Genomic DNA, 15580 nt, shown 5'->3' with positions numbered 1-15580 from the left:
GGGCTCCAAGGTGAGAAGCCCGTCTTTCCCCCTGGCGGTGGGGGAGGGGGTTCGGTTCACCATGTGTCCGTGAGGGAATTTAAGGTTTTTATGGTCACTTTGGGTAGAAGAAGGGATGGAAAGGATTCCACCCCAAGCAGAATAGTAATAAGGCCTGCCACCTCTAATCTGTTCGGAAGCACCTGCTATGTGACTCAACATGCGCTGGAAATGAGGCGGGCAGCTCCACAGTTTGGTCTCAAGACCCATTGACACTCTTAAAAATTATAGAGGCCCCCAAGCATTTTGTTTATGTGCCTCACGTCTTTTACTGTTCATCGATGTCCAAACACAGGAACACAAAAGCACACCTTCCAACAGTCATCAGGGTGATAATCATCACATGTCATGCCCCTTCAGAAAACACCACTGTATATACCTGTGAGACAACGAGGGTGACAAGAGGAAGTGACTGTGTTAGTATTGTGAAAATCGTGTTGGGTTTGAGAAATCCCCTAAAAAGGTCTCAGGGACACCCAGGGAACCCACTTTAAGACCGCTGAAGAGAAAAACCTGTCACAGCCTTTAGGAACCTTTATTCTCAGCTGTCACCCTCCTCTCCCCAGTCGCCATGCCCTGGAAGCCAGGGCCCCAGTTCAATGTGAGTGATTATTGGGAGGCTGGCTGAGCTTTATTCCTGTTATCCGTCCTGATTTATCAGGCCCTTTTCAAAAGGAAGTTCGTGGATGCCAACACACCTGCGTGGGCCCTGCATTCCTGGAGGTATTGTCACGTCCTCTCTCCCCTCCTCTGGGTGTGGCATCCCTCTTGGACTTTCCTTTCTAGAAGGGAGGGCCAGGCCAGAGCTTCCTGGATCTCCTGAGTGGAATTTGCTCTGAGGCTTGCGTCATAGGTGCGCCTGAGCTGTGTAAGGAAGGAATGTGGAGGATAGTTTGAATTTGATAAACGTGTTGTGGAGGAGGGGGACCCCTTTCATTCCAAGAGCTGCTGTGGCCACAAGTGCGTTGTCAGGGCCTGCATTTCAGCCTTACTTGAGAAGCATGAAGCCCAGAGAAACAGCACAGAGGGTTTATATTTCTGTTTCTTTAGTTCCAAGACCGAACCCTAATCTCATTTCTCTCCATCAGCCCTCCCCACCCCCAAATCCTCAAGCCAAAGCTGCTCGAGACTTACGTGTGGAATAAAAGCTAGTCCCATGCGTTGGAGAATTAGTACCCAGTGAGTTAGCAAGACAAGTAAGGTATGACACAAACTCGGTAAATTACAGGTTCTCAAAATCATTAGTTGGCAATCGGCTACCGCTGATAATCACAGCCACACACTGTGTCCTTCCAGCCCGTCTCTGCCCTCTGGAAAAACCAATGAGGGTTACATCTCTGTTGCAATCTTCCTTTTCAGTACTTTCTGTCTTTAAGTTCGTCTCCAACTTGACACGACTGTTTTCTTTTGGAACCTACCTTGTGAGTGGAAAGAGTCTGTACTTTTCCACGATTAGTTTTATTGATTCATGTTTTATACAATAACACTTCTTTCTTTCCTTCATCCTCCAACTCTGGGGGGGGGGGGCGGAGAGAGAGGTGCCAAGAAATCATATGTACTGGTGTTAAGAGTTTATTCAAGGGGCGCCTAGGTGGCTCAGTCAGGTGAGCGTCCGGCTTCGGCTCAGGTCATGATCTCACAGTTTGTGGGTTCGAGCCCCGCGTCGGGCTCTGTGCTGACAGCTTAGAGCCTGGAGCCTGCTACTGATTCTGTGCCTCCCCATCTCTCTGCTCCTCCCCCACTCATGCTCTGTCTCTCTCTCTCCTTCAAAAATAAATTTAAAAAAAAGTTTTCTTACTAAAAAAAAGATTTTATTCAAGACATTTCTCTTGCCTGCTCTTTTTCTCCTTGATTGCTCAAGTTCCAGCTTTGATGGAGAGGGAGCTGGTTAATAATTCTCTGAGAAAGAGTTGAAGTGTATGTTTATGAATCTCAGACTACTCACCAAAGCATTTTAAGCCTTTTAGCAGAGGTGGAATGAAGTCACGTGATCGGTTTTCTGGTTACTAGCTTCTAACACTTTGGTACTTTGTGTGGGGGTGGGGTGGATGTGCTCAAAGCTCAGGAAACTGATGAATTATCTCCTGTAGCCTTTAAGAAGCTAGATGCCCTTGTCTTCAGTAAAAGCCCATCTTTGTGGGAGGTGCTATGTGCCAGGCACAGTGCAAGAGCCCTGCTCTTGAGAAGTCTGCCCTCTGACTTTTTCCCTCTCTAGGACTCAATTTCTCCATCTGTGAATGCAGGCACTGGATGAGCTCATCTCCACAATCCCTTCCAGCTCTTAACATTCTATGGCACCCCAGGGATAATAGAGATTGATCATCATTTCAACATTACCAGGGACGAACTAGAATGAAAAGTGTAATCTTTCCATCAGGCTCAACAGGCAGGCTGCAGTCATCAGCTAAAATATTCCAGTTCCTAGGAGGTGTTGAGAAGACGATCAAAATTAACATTTATGAGGGTCCTACCTGGTTCCAGGAGCCGTGCCGAGTGCTTTCCCGTGGATTATTTTATTGACTTTTAAGTAACACCGGAAGAGCTTTCTATTTGGAAACACTCAAGTCCTCAGGTTTTCAAGTGATAGATGTTAACTTGAGCCCTTGCTCTGCTCCTCACCGGCTGGGTGACCTTGGCCTTGTTCCTTTAACCGCTCAGAGCCTTAGATTCCTCTTCTATGAGAGACGGCAGTGGCCACCTCATCACATTGTTGTAGGGATCAGATGAGAAACTGTACGTGAACTCTGCCAACCATCAAATACAACATGTATACTGGTGGTTACTACTTAGCAAGTAATGATTCCTACCTACCAAAGCTTTTGGAGGAACTTCAAGAAATCCCTTAAAATAAAACAAAAATGTGTAATAAGCCACTCCAGTTTTCACACAGGTGGCCTTTTCATGGATCTCTCTTAGAGAGGCTGGGACGCAGCCTAGAGTAGCTAAGCACGTGACTCCTAGGTGCCAACACTCAAATCCTACACTCTGCTATTTCCTAGCTGTGTGACCTCGGGCAAGTTCTTAACCTCTCTGAGCTTCCATTTCCTCATCTGTGAAATGAGGATCATAAGAGAGTTAGTTAATTGTCTTCACTCCTGTGCCTTTGTACACTTAGGACAGGGCCTAGCACAGACTAAGGGCTTCATAAATGTTGCCTATTATTGTCATTATTGCTAATTACTTTTACTACCTATGGCCATAACACAATTCATTAGTGCAATAAGGAAAGCCTCTATGTATAGGACACTGCTTCTCGCGTGGAGATAAAGGATAAAAAGTGAAGATACGATTCCTACCATCTAGCATTTCACAGTTCACGTAACAGATTGGTTCAGCAAACATCCTTGGGCACCAACCACAGACCAGGCAAGGAAACACAAATACGAATAGAGTTCTTGCCTCCAAGGACAAGGCAAGAGTTCCAAGACAAGGCAAGAGTTCCAAGGACAAGGCAAGAACTCCAAGGCAAGCGTTCTTGCCTCCACGTCTAACTGAGAAGTCAGGGATGGAGAGATGTCTTCAGGAAGCGGTGGCCACTGCAGCTAAGGGCAGTGGTCGGCTGTTGGGCATGGACCACCCAGAGATCACATTCGGCTCAGCCACCAGCCCTCTGTGGGACTCACCTTGATCTCTCTAAAGGCCACTCCCCTTGGGAATAAACTGAAGATAGTCATAAGATCTACCCTCTTTGAATAAGTATTTATTGAGTGGCTATGACGTGCCAGGCACTGATTCTAGGCGGTAGGCAGGCAGTCATAAAGGAGACACGACAAAATCCCTGCCCTCCTGGAGCTGACATTCCACGGGGTAGAGATAGAATACACAAATTAATTAATCAAAATGTGTGTGTGTTAGTGAGAGGAGTCAGGGAGAAAATTAAAGCAGGGAAGGGAGATGGGGAGGCCTGGGGGTGGGGTAAGGTGTGGAAAGAGAAAGAAAATTTAACATGGGGTGGCAGGGATGGCCTCTCAAGGAAGCTGGAGGGAAGAAAGTGATCCCCTGTGTCTGGGGGGGGGCGCTGTAGGGGCAGGGGGGTAGGGGGGAGGCTTCCTTCCAGGCAGGGGCTCAGCATGAGCGTGAGGATTAAAAGCGATAAAGCTCACTCTGTGCCTGGCACACGGCAGGCACTCGGAAGACACCAGCTGCTATTTTGAGCCATTACTCACGGCTAAGGCCAGGGTATGAAAGGCGGGGGGGGTGCAGAAAAGACTGAGTGACTAAGTCAGCCTGGGGGGCTCTGGAGTGTTTCACAGTGAGGTGACTTTGGTTAGAGCTAGGGCAGAAGAATGAGTAGGAGTTTGCTAGAAGCATGGGGGGGGCGGGTGTGGGACGGGGGAGGAGGCATTCCAGGGAAAGGGAGCTTTTGCTGCAGAGTTGTGGGGGTGGGGAAAGAACATGGCGTGTTCCCTGAGCCATTGCGTGGGGTGTGGGCGTACTGGGTGATGGCCCTCTCGTGAGGTGGGGGCTGGAGAAGTAGGTGGAAACCAGATGAGAAGGGCCTCAGATGCCTCCGTGACAGTGACAAGTTTATGCTTTCCCCAGTTGGTGCCGGGAGACTTCTCAAAAGTTTACAACTGGGCGATGAAAGGATCAGATTTGTATTTTCATAAGCTCTATGGAGGAGGGAGGCACCGGGGGCAGCAAATTAATGAGTGATGCAGGGAAGGGGATAATTAAATGGCAAAATGAATGGTATGGCTTATGGGACACAGGGAGGAGGCAGGACATCCATCCATTCATTTACCCATTTAATCAGTTGATGTCTAGTGAGGTCCAGCTAGGTGTCGGGCACGGGCGAGACGCTGGGGCTGCACCGGGGAATAAAGCCATCTCTCTCCACAAGGCAGACAGATGATAAGCAAGCGAGCCCAACTTGGGAGGGGGGCAAGGAAGTGTCGCAAAGGCGGTTGTTTATGTCCCAGGCAGGTAAGTGAAAGGGGTGCAGGGCCTGGGCAGGCTTGCAGAGGCCTCCTGCTCCAGCAAAGGGCTCACCTCCACTCTGTGTGGCTGTGGGAGAATGCGGGTTCTGTACGGGCAGCGCTTCCAATTCGTTAAGAGCCTGGCCATTTTTATGTGAAACCTCTTGATTTTTGTTTTGTTTCGTTTTTTTTTTTTTTAATTTTTTTTTTCAACGTTTTTTATTTATTTTTGGGACAGAGAGAGACAGAGCATGAACGGGGGAGGGGCAGAGAGAGAGGGAGACACAGAATCGGAAACAGGCTCCAGGCTCCGAGCCATCAGCCCAGAGCCTGACGCGGGGCTCGAACTCACAGACCGCGAGATCGTGACCTGGCTGAAGTCGGACGCTTAACCGACTGCGCCACCCAGGCGCCCCTTTTTGTTTCGTTTTTTAATGAGAGAGAGAGAGAGAGAGAGAGAGAGCATGCATAAGCAGGGGAGGGGCAGAGAGAGACTGACACGGGGCTCTAACTCATGAACCACAAGATCACGACCTGAGCAGAAACCGAGTTGGATGCTTAACCGACTGAGCCACCCAGGTGCCCCTGAAACTTTCTGATTTTTGGGTGTTGGCCATTGACTGAACAGAGTGTGGTGACTGAGAGTAAATGAAGTGTGTGTGTGTGTGTGTGTGTGTGTGTATGTGTGTGTATTCTACCTAGGATTCGTTGTAGGGAAAGCTCTAAGGGAGTGATATTTAGTAGTATAAGGTGTTGGTCGCGGGAAAAAGAGCATGTGTCAAGGATCCAGGCGGGGAAAAACGTGGTGTGTCTGAGGAATTACAGGGAAGCCCGTGCCTGGAACTTCACGGCGGCCGAAGGAGAACGGCCCCGAATGAGACTGAGTGCCGGAGGTGGCCCGGGCCGGGCCCTGCAGGGTATGATGCGGAGTCTGGGTTTTACCCCGAGTTCACTGGAAGCCTGTCTCCGAATAATCAGAGACAACTTTAAGGTCTGTGGCATCATTCGGATTCTAGATTCTAGACTTAGAAGCGGGAGGAAATGCAGAGCAGTTTTAGGGAGGAAAGTGGCGAGGCCAGAGTCGTTCTCGAGGTACGTAAGCATCCTTGTGTAGGGGATGATGAGCAAGCTGGACCATGAGGCACGCCGCACAGAGGGCCTGGAAGGCCTTGGGAAGTGACATTCGGATAGGAGGTTGGTGCCATGGTGTGGAAATCGCTGAACCAAGATCCTTGATCTCGTCTGGATTTTATCTTGTGGGCCAGCCTGCCCCCAGTTGTGCCTGAGGTTAAGAATCATCTCGGGTGTTCATTAAAGATGCAGATTCCTGAGGCTCCCTTTCTGCAAGCCCATTTCTGGAGGTCTGGAGCCGGGCCAGGGAACCTGGAATTTTAACTACCATCTGTGGGATTCTGACCCTCAAATAAGTTCGGGAAGTGTGCTCGAGGCATTGGGTGTTGTTGGGTGTTTCTGACCCGGGAGTCGGAAGCTGGTGGGGTTTTTTTTTTTGTTTTGCTTTAAAGATTTTGTTTTTCAGTAACCTCCATGCCCAAAGTGGGGCTCGAATTTACAACCCTGGGATCAAGCGTCGCACGCTCCACCGACTGCACCAGCCGGGCGCCCCAGAAGCTGGTGTTTTGAGCCAGCCTTGCGGGAAGACAGATGGCAGGCAGGGAGACCAGTGAAGGGCAGGCAGGCCCTTGCATTTGTCAGGACACGAGCCTGTGAAGGTCTGGCCTTGGCTTGTGAAGTCCCAGGGCTGCCGTAACCAAGTGCCACTGACGAGGGGGCTTCCGCCAACAGAAGTCTGTGCTCTCACGGTTCTGGAGGCCAGAAGTGCAAAATCAAGGTGCTGCCGGGGGTGGTTCCGTCTGGAGGCTGCGAGGGAGAATGGTCCAGGCCTGTCTCCTTAGCTGCCGGTGGCTGCTGGCAATCATTGGGCGTCCCTTGTGTATGGACACGTCACTCCCGTCTCTGCCTCTGTCACCACGGAGCATTTTCTCCATTTTAACCCGCAAGTTAGATGCTGCCTGAGGGTTGAGGGAGATAAAGATTTGCTGAAAAGCTGCTTGCCTGGCATATGATAAATTCTCTTGGAGCTTGTTCTGCGAACGGCAAGAAGCATTTACTGGGGACTTGGGGGGTGTGGTATCAGAGGTGTTGTAGGCACACAGAAGGCCCCTACAGAGCGGCTAATAAATAAACGAGGACCGTGGCAGCCGTGGCTGGAGGCAGCCGTGAACAGTAGCTACGGGGCAGCCAAGACTATGGGGCAGCAAACGTGCAAGAGTTTGTTCCTAAGGCATTTAGACCGTACTCTCATTTCATCCTGGGGTGATCAACTCACCCTGGTCTGCCTGGGACTTCCCCGGTTTTATCCCTGAGGGTTCTGGGAAGGCCTCTCGGTCTCTGGCAAACCCTATCTTGTCTTCACGGAAACATGGGTTTAGGCACTGTTACTGTTATCACCCACGTTTTACAGATGAGCAAACAGAGTTACAGGGAAGTTAAGTAACTTGCCCAGAATCACACAGACAAGGGGCAGAAATGGCAGTTGGGTTCTGGGGCTCTCACCCTTCTCTGTGGCCTTCTATAGGGTCAAGTGAATTTCAACTGTTGGCCCCCAAATCTCTCTTCCTTTATGAAATACATAATTATGCTTGGAAGCAGAAAGCATGCCTGTGTCCTTTTCCCCTTGCCCTGAGATAATCCAACAGGTAAAAAGTCACTTAAGAGTCAGGTTGCAAGACTTGTTGCCTTCTAGGAGCCTTCTAGAAACTTGATACTCCCCAGGGGATCTGCCCCACAGCCCCGGCATCTGATCAGAATTCCTCATGGGATTTTTTTCAGCGGAGGGAGAGTGGTTCACTATGGAGAGGAGTTTCCAAAATGAGAATAAACCAACAAACAACTCAACTTGTTAATGGAGATCCAGTGACTTTGCCTTATTAAATTCAGCATTAAGAAGAGAACTAAATCACTTATGGAAACCTTCCCTGCCCCACGCCCCGGGGACATTTAAGAACTGAACATATTTTTAAAAAAAATTCAAGGGAATGCCAAGTTTTTGTAAAATCATACCAATGATGAAGGCTTGAGAACAACAACAAAGCCAGCCAAAGCCGATGCCCACGATCTCATCCCCAGGAAGTCAAGGGCATGAGAGCTGGGTGATGATCGGGAGCACAGCTGGGGAGGAGCCTGGTTCAGTTCCTGCCTGGCTGCCTCTGGGCTGGTGGAGCTGGGACAGTGGACCCCACAGCTGTCCAAGTCCTGAGTCCCCGTCTCTAAAAGGGGATACTGAGTAGCTACCTCGGAAGTTGTACCAAGAATCCCACCAGACCGTAAACGTGTCACTTAACATTGTTTCTGGCCCAGGGCCAGGGTTGAATAAATGGCACCTGTCACTGCCCAAGACTCTTTTGGGCTTGCACTTTGGTCGGTGATTAGAGAGAGCCCTGAGCTAGGGTTGGTTGAAGACTCGCGCCATGTCAGGCCTGAGCGAACTGCGCTACGCACATTCTCTTATTTACTCCTCGTGTTAACTCGGGTCCTGCAATCATTCCATTCGCACGTGGGGAGACCGAGGTGAGCTGGGGAAGATAAGGGTCTGTCTAAACATTTGCACCCACAGAGGAAGGGCTTAGGACTCGGGGCCATTCTGACTCTGCTTTCTGTTGCACGAGCAGATGTCATTTTTCTTAAAAAAGTTTTTTTTAATGTTTTTATTTATTTTGGAGACAGAGAGAGACAGAGCACGAGCAGGGGAGGGGCAGAGAGAGAGGGAGACGCAGAATCGGAAGCAGGCTCCAGGCTCCGAGCCGTCAGCCCAGAGCCTGACGCGGGGCTCGAACTCACGGACCGCGAGATCGTGACCTGAGCGGAAGTCGGACGCTCAACCGACTGAGCCACCCAGGAGCCCCCAGATGTCATTTTTCTAGTTTCAGGTCTCTAAAGAGAGTATAATGAAGATCTATTTGTTTCTGGAGAGCACCTGTGGGAAATTTCAAAATGGAGCAAGGTGTACCCGGCAGCCTTCTGGACTGGGGAGTTTTTGCCCATGTTCTGAAGCAAAAACTTCAGGCTAAAGTCGTTTCCCTCACAGTTGAGCCTGTGCCCCAGGGTGGCACCCTGCCCACTCCTCAATTTCTTTGCCCTGAGGTAAATGGTCCAAAAGTTTCCTCTTAAACAGCAGTGCTTAAAATAAGAGTTTTGTGCATGTGGCTTGTGTTTCCTGTTACTTGTTCAGGCTGGTAAGGAGAATGTTTATCTTAGTCTGCAAACTTCGTCTGACTTTATAATCATGAGCAGTGAATGCTGCTTTTTATTTGTGCGTGGCCCTCACCTTACTTTTCCCTGGTGGGTCATTTCCATGCCCTGGGGAAAAAGATCTCCCAGCTCCATATTTAAAGTCAGGAGAGTGAGGGGCGCCTGGGTGGCTCAGTCGGTTAAGCGTCCAACTTTGGCTCAGGTCATGATCTCACGGTCCGTGAGTTCGAGCCCCGTGTCGGGCTCTGTGCTGACAGCTCAGGGCCTGGAGCCCGCTTCGGATTCTGTGTCTCCCTCTCTCTCTCTCTCTGCCCCTCCCCGGCTCATGCTGTCTCTCTCAAAAATAAATAAACATTAAAAAAACAATTAAAGTCAGAAGAGTGAGCATTTAGTGATGCTCCTATCAAGTCTGGCCATGACCTTGAAGTCCTAAGCTCTCACCCTCTGCATGGTCCTCTGCATGGTCCTAAATGAGAAACCGAGATTCTGGGCATTTTCTTCCCTGTGCCTTATTATTGCTCATTCACACACACATTCATTCAGCGATTTGCTCATTCAGATGCCAAACATGGAGTGCCTGTGACAGTGTGGACAACTCTCTTCTCTCCAGCAGCCCGGTGCTTCTCAGAGATATTGCCGAAGGATCAGCTTTAAAAAAATTTTTTTTTCATGTTTATTTACTTATTTTGAGGTGGGGAGGAGGGGGGAGAGGGGGAGAGAGAGAGAGAGAGAGAGAGAGAGACAGAGACAGAGACAGAGACAGAAAGAATCCCAAGCAGACTCCTCGGGGCTTGAACTCACAAACCGCGAGATCATGACCTGAACCCAAATCAAGACTTAGATGCTTAACCGACTGAGCCACCCAGACGCCCCCAGAAGGACCAGGTTTTAAAGAATTTTCCAATCACTGCAGATGCATATTTTTGTAAAATATAATAAAAATGAATTGCCGGAAAAAGAATGAAATTAAAAAAATCCCAAAGACCTATAAAATGTAAGCCCCAATTTTTTAGTTAAGGTTCAGCAGAGGCCCCCTTTTGAAGAGTGTTGCCCTTGAGCCCATGATTACCATACAGTCTGCTAAGTGTCCACCTGGGGATGAGACCCCAAAAGACGGGAACACAAATGGGTTTGCAGGAATCCAAAGGGTTCAGTCCTGTGTGCAGTAGAAAGAGCCTCGAAAATCAGTCTGCAAATCCTCCCCTTCCCCACCTGTCAAAGAGGGCCACCCCTCAGGTTGGCAGCTGTAGCTGACGTGTAAAGCACTGGGCACACACCTGAATCTGTGCAACACTGCAGATCTCTCCTCATCGGGTTATTCTGGTAGTTCAAGAACTTGAACGCTTACATGAATCCATATGAGACTTCCCTTTTATTATGTACACTACTCTACTGAGTAAAAGATTTTAAAATAATTTTTATTATGAAAGTAAAGCATTCCAGGGGCACCTGGCCGGCTCAGTTGGTTAAGCGTCTGACTTCGGCTCAGGTCATGATCTTGCAGTGTGTGAGTTCGAGCCCCGTGTCGGGCTCTGTGCTGACAGCTTGGAGCCTGGAGCCTGGTTCGGACTCTGGGTCTCCCTCTCTGTCTGCCCCTCCCCTGCTCATGCCTCTGTCTCTCTTTCTCTCAAAAGTAAATAAATATAAAAAAAAAATTAAAAATAAAAGAAAGTAAAGCATTCTGTAGGTGAAAAATAAGTTTCCCCTTTGCTCTCCTCCTAGATCTTTCGTTATACATACACCAATGTGCACATACCATATTTTTTTGGACAAATCTTTCTTGTTTCACTCATGAATATATCATGGTGACACTTCATTATTACTTACATTCCTTCTTCCTTTTTTCCAGGCTGCGTTGCCATCCAAGGTGTAGGTATGCTGTAACTCGTTTAGACAGTCTTGTGATGGTGGACACTTAAGTCATCATTACTCAGTGTTTCAGTGAACATCCTAAGCATCTGTCTCGTGCACCTCTGTATTTCTTAGACCCGTTTCAAGAAATCAGTGGGTGTGCACATTTAAATGTGTAGGGACTGCCAAAGTTGCCCTCCTGAGGGATAGTGCCCATCGTCATCAGGTTTTAAAGGCGGAAAGTGCCCTGTTGAACCTACCCCCTCCTTTTGCTGATCAACAGGCCGAACCAGGGAAGAGCTTGCTGGAAGTCACACGTGAGTTCAAGACGTGGCCAAGAACACCGCCTCCTGACTCTCTGTCCAGCGAGGTCCCCAGGTTTTTTATCAGCCTCTAACGGCCTTACAGTTTTTTACCTTGACTGGTCTGGGGCCCTGCCCAGAACCAGGAGCAGAGGCTTTGAACAAGCGTATTTGTCTCAGAGTTGAACCTCGGTCCTTAAGACTGGGTCTTAAGTCGCGTAAGAAAGGGACTGTGACTTGGGTGCCTTGGCGGCCCCTTTGGGAGGAACGTCCGGTCCCATGTGACCAAGTCATTCTTGTCACCTCCAGTGGCAGCTGAGTCTAGTGAGTGAAGCCCAGAACTTGGCCTCCAAGCTTAGCTCTCCTCCGACTGAGATTTGGGGCACGGTGCTCAGCCTCTCTGTGCCTCCGTTTCCCCACCTGGGAAACAGGAGTCTCTCACAGAGCGCTCGCGAAAGTAGGATGATAACTGGATGGGAAAGGCTGGGTGTCCGTTTTCCTTCTCTCGTGGAGTTCAGGGACCAGGATGTGCGGCTGAGGCGTCCATCAGAGGGCAGTCTGAGCTGGAAGTGTGCGGTCTGTCCACCCAGAGGAGTTGAGATTTAATTGAGGTCAGAGTCATTTGTACTTACCGCTGGTGAGCTGCTCTGAAGAGGTGATTTAAGGACAAGAGGTGGCCGCATCCCAAAATTCCTCGGACACTCCCTTTCCTCTCATTTCTCTTGGAATTCCTCGTCTCCTAAATATGATCATCTGTCTTTGCTTCTCTGACTTCGGCGCGCTCTGTTTCCATTCATGGCATCACTACCCTCTCTGGCCATCCGAGGCCCTAAGTCTGCTGTGAACCCTGTCTCCCCGTCACTCCCCACCTCTACACGGCTGCCTCATTCAGGATGAGTAGCTAGAGGTGTAACCCCCAGGGCAGACCTTCTGGACAGCCTGCAGGCACTAAGCCCCACACCCAGGCAGGTCTGGGAAGGCCCGGTCTGAGGGCTGCAGGGGTGGAGTAATCTGATCTGCTCCTCTGCAGCCCCGGGTCCAGAGACACCCCTCCCCTTCCTTCACACAGCACCGGGGCTCTCCGCCCAGCCCCGCAGACCCTCTGCCTTCTGTTCCCACAATAATGGCGGCCATTCAGGGAGCGTTGACTGTGTAAAGCCAAGGCCTCCGTAGGCCTGATGTCATTTCCTTCTGAGGAGGTGGATAGGAACCCTTAGTGTCTCCCGTTTGTGGACCAGGAAAATGAAAGCCCGCTGAGTGTAGGGACCTGTCTCTAGTCCCACAGCCAGGAAGTGGTGACACAGATCTGGAGCCCCGTGTGTCTTAACTCTTTCCCACACAGGGGGCCCTCACCCAGCCCAGGGGTGCATTACGAGGGTCCCATGAAATGTCAAAGACGCCAACGGCCATCTGTCCCAAATTCTACTTTAAAAAGAGGAGTAATTGTTTTTAAATTTCCCTTAAAAGGTGAGTCCGTGTGGGACCTTCCACCTGCCCGGCGAGCGCGGAAGTAAAGGGCATGCGCACGGCCCGGCCCCTTGCTGCGTTCTAGTGACGCCTGGGTGACTGGCCCCCATTTCTAAATGCTGAGACCCCCAGGGCTCAGGCCTTGGACCTCTTCTCCTTAGGACTCTTCCAGGTCAGCCCTCAACGTCACGGCTTTAAACACCACCTAGCGCTCGTGGCCTTCACGCTGTCATCTCCCCGTCTCTCCCCTGAACCCATGCATATATTTACTTGCCTGCCTGGTCCCTTCATCATTTCTATCTACTAGGCATCTCGAACTTCATGCAATACAAATCGAACTCCTGATCTCTCCACACGCCTTCTCATCAAGGTCTGTCTGCCCGTGCTTTTGGAGCTTCCAGGTGACTACTGCTGGCATCATCCTTGACTCCTCTGCTTGTCACACCCACATCCCGTCCCGTTGGCCTGACGTCCAAAATATCTCCAGAAGCCAACTGCTTCCCACCACTTTCCTATCTCCTCCCCTGGACCAAGTGGCCGCCATCTCTTGGCTGGACTTTTGCAGGAGCCTCCTCCCTGCTCTCTCTGCTTCTCCTCTTGCCCCTCTATAGCCTCTTCTTGACTCTAAGCCAGAAAGCTTCCGGAACAACCTGGGACCACGTCCCGTGGCCGGTGGCAGCCCCCTGAAAGCTTCTTATCTCACTTAGAGTCAATGCAAACTTCTCTCAATAGCCTCCAGAGAGCCTCTATCTTTCCTCCTTTCCCTAACCTTATCTACCAACACCCTTCCCCTCATTCAGGGCCTTTGACGTTCCCTCTGCCACTCCCTCCCTTCTTCCAGCTCTGTTTCCAGTAAGAAAGGACCAGATGGATTCTGGACCTATCTATTGGCTTTGTTTATTACTTGCCTCCCCTGTGACAGTGTGAGCTCCGTGTAGGCGCGGACTGTGTTTTTCCTACTTTAATTCCACAATCCAGAACAGTTCTGGCCCAGAGTGAGCGCTCACGGGGAGACGAGGGTGATCAATCAAAATCTATGTACAGTTGACCCTTGAACAATGTGGGAGTTGGGGGCACCGGCCCTGCACAGCTGGAAATTCATGTATAGCTTCTGCCTCTCAAAAAGTTAACTACTAATAACCTACTGTTGACTGGAAACCCTTACCAATACCATAAACAGTGGGTTAATACGTATCTTTGCATGCTACAGGTATTATATATTGTATCGTAACAATGAAGTCAGAGAAAAGAAAACGTGATTAAGAAAATCGTAGGGGCGCCTGGGTGGCGCAGTCGGTTAAACGTCCGACTTCAGCCAGGTCACGATCTCGCAGTCCGTGAGTTCGAGCCCCGCGTCGGGCTCTGGGCTGACGGCTCAGAGCCTGGAGCCTGTTTCCGATTCTGTGTCTCCCTCTCTCTCTCTGCCCCTCCCCCGTTCATGCTCTGTCTCTCTCTGTCCCAAAAATAAATAAAAAACGTTGAAAAAAAAAATTTAAAAAAAAAAAAAAAAAAAAAAAAAAAAAAAGAAAATCGTAAGGAAGAGGGGCACCTGGGTGGCTCAGTCGGTTAAGCACCCCAGTCTTGGTTTCGGCTCAGGACATGATCTCACGGTTCGTGGGATGGAGCCCCGTATCTGACTCTGTGCTGACAGAGCGGAACCTGTGTGGGACTCTCTCTAAATAAATAAATAAATAAATAAACATTAAAAAGAAAAGAAAAGAAAATTCCAAGGAAGAGAAATAAACTTGCAGTACTGTGCTATATTTGTTGAAAAAAAAAATCCACGTTTAAGTGGCCCCATGCATGTTGCTGAAGGGCCAAGCTCAGTTCTCAGAGGCGCTGACCATCTCAGACTGAACCCAAGCATACAAACGCTACTCCCCCTGGTGAAGGGTCGGCCAACGGGATGGCACCGGCAGTGTCACCAACGCGTGAAACGGGTGCGATGTACTGATTAAGGTTCGATCAAGATGCAGACTGGATTCTGCAGGGACTGCCACCACTGGGCACCTCCTGAGATGGAGGTTAGAGAGGGCGACTTTGCAGAGTTGTGCCTTACCTGGAACAGAAAACGGGAGGTAAGCAGGTAACAGTGTGGACCGGGTGCCAGCACGCTGCTAAGCTCATCACCTGAATGCCGATTAAATGTTCACACAGCCCCACGGCTGGGTGCTCTTCCTGTCACTACTGTAAGATGAAGAAACCGAGGCCCGTGTGAGTTGAGGAACTCGCCCATAATTGCTCAATTAACCATCTCTCCCGGACATTCTGTCTCACCGGGTTTGGGATGGGGCCCTTAAACCTGCCTTTTTTTTTTTTTTTTTTTAATTTTTAAGATTTTAAGTAATCTCTACACCCAATGTCGACGCTCTACCCAATGAGCCAGCCGGGCGCCCCAAACCTGCCTTTTTAAAGAGCACCAGTGGCTGTTTTTGCCGAGGCAGGTAGGGAGACACTGCACTTTCTGGAAAAGCGCGGACTAACCTTGGAAGGCAATTCTGCTGTTGTTAGTGCCGTCACCCTCTTGTGCACTGGAGCCCCCTGAGGAGTCCTAGGGTCACTCCTGCCCCACAGACAGGCTCCCTCTGGGTGTCCCGGATTGTATAAACGCTCAAATGGAAAGCAAGCTGATTTTCCTTCCCTTCAGAAGTCCTGGTTGCCTCCAGTGAGGTTGGTTTGCACCAGTTCTGCCTTCTATCTCTGTCACCTCCCTCCTGCCCCACCTCTTTCCCT

The 15580-nt window shown here is 49.9% G+C and overlaps 1 long non-coding RNA gene across 1 annotated transcript; it reads right to left on the bottom strand.

The window, feature by feature from the left end:
- Nucleotides 1–289: 289 nt before the first annotated feature.
- LOC131485933 (uncharacterized) lies at nt 290–15144 on the bottom strand. The gene is made up of 3 exons (XR_009249091.1): nt 14907–15144; nt 738–903; nt 290–418 (listed from the first exon to the last, which is right to left on the bottom strand). It is a non-coding gene; the product is annotated as an uncharacterized LOC131485933 (long non-coding RNA).
- Nucleotides 15145–15580: the final 436 nt, after the last annotated feature.

Source organism: Neofelis nebulosa, chromosome 9 (assembly GCF_028018385.1).
Source record: "Neofelis nebulosa isolate mNeoNeb1 chromosome 9, mNeoNeb1.pri, whole genome shotgun sequence".
Taxonomy (NCBI): domain Eukaryota; kingdom Metazoa; phylum Chordata; class Mammalia; order Carnivora; family Felidae; genus Neofelis; species Neofelis nebulosa.
This window is presented reverse-complemented; position numbering and strand designations above follow the sequence as displayed.